Source organism: Echinops telfairi, unplaced genomic scaffold (assembly GCF_000313985.2).
Source record: "Echinops telfairi isolate 266 unplaced genomic scaffold, ASM31398v2 ScPeMD7_18;HRSCAF=68, whole genome shotgun sequence".
Lineage (NCBI taxonomy): Eukaryota > Metazoa > Chordata > Mammalia > Afrosoricida > Tenrecidae > Echinops > Echinops telfairi.
The window spans coordinates 76,476,970-76,478,080 of NW_022103915.1; positions in this window are offsets into that span (position 1 = coordinate 76,476,970).

Below are 1,111 nucleotides of genomic sequence, written 5' to 3' on the forward strand. Positions count from 1 at the left end.
GTTCTTTCAGTTTAAGTAATATAGAATGTGTTCTTCCCTTCTGGTGTTCTAACCCTAGGTTTTTGCACATTTCATTAAAATACTCTACTTTTTGAGCTGTCCTTTGAAATTTTTTGTCCAGTATTACTTCATCATTCCCCACTCCCCATTTTCCTTAGCAATTTCAAATCCCCACATCTCAGTGTCATTAATCTGATTTCCACTCATCGTGGCCCTGTAGGACAGGGTCAAACTGTCCCTGTGGGTTTCTGAGACCATAACTTTTAATTATTTATTTTTTAAAACCGTAATTCTATACACCAGTAGAAAGACTCCTTTTTCTCCTGAGGAGCAAAGGGTGGTTTTGAAGTGCTGACCTTGTGATTAGCAACACAGTGCTTAACCCATTGCACTATCAAGGCTCCTAATATCAAATATATTGGGTAATTTTTTTTGAGAAGTCTTCAATGCCAGCTTTAGATTGAATTTTATGCTTCTTATTTAATCATGAACATTAGATCTCTAATAATCAGGCTGGGCTCAGGCTTTTCTCCTGTAATATCATCAGACACTAGCATTTTGCTAAAATGAGTTATTGAATTTTAAGGTACGGTTGAATGGTGGCTCCTGACAGCACCGCCAAAATAGCCTCTTGATAAAGTACAAGTCAGTGTATTGCTTATTGTGGTAAGGGAGATTATTTACTACCTTGACATGTCTTAGGAGCATCTTGGAGGAGGTTAGAGAAAAGGATGGGCACTGAGGAAGTTTTAGGCATCACGTCTTTTAAGATGGATGACTTGGTTAAGGGATTTGGCAAATTTTATTATGTAATAATTTTATATTAGAGATACAAATACATGTTTTGAAGTGAGTCTTTAAGGGTAAGTAGAGCTATTTACTGCCAGAGGTAAAGTAAACAATCCACTGTTTGAATCGCAATCTTTACAACTTCATCTTCCTAATCAAGAGTTTCTTGGGACAATAGTCATGTTAATGGAGATACTAAACTGTGGGGGTGTACATAGTTTCAGTTCTGGGTGTCTTTTTTGTGACTATTCTCCAGCTTCAGCTGAAGAAGAGGCCATTAACATCTTTAATCACTTCAGATCTTTATAGATTTAGAGCAGTA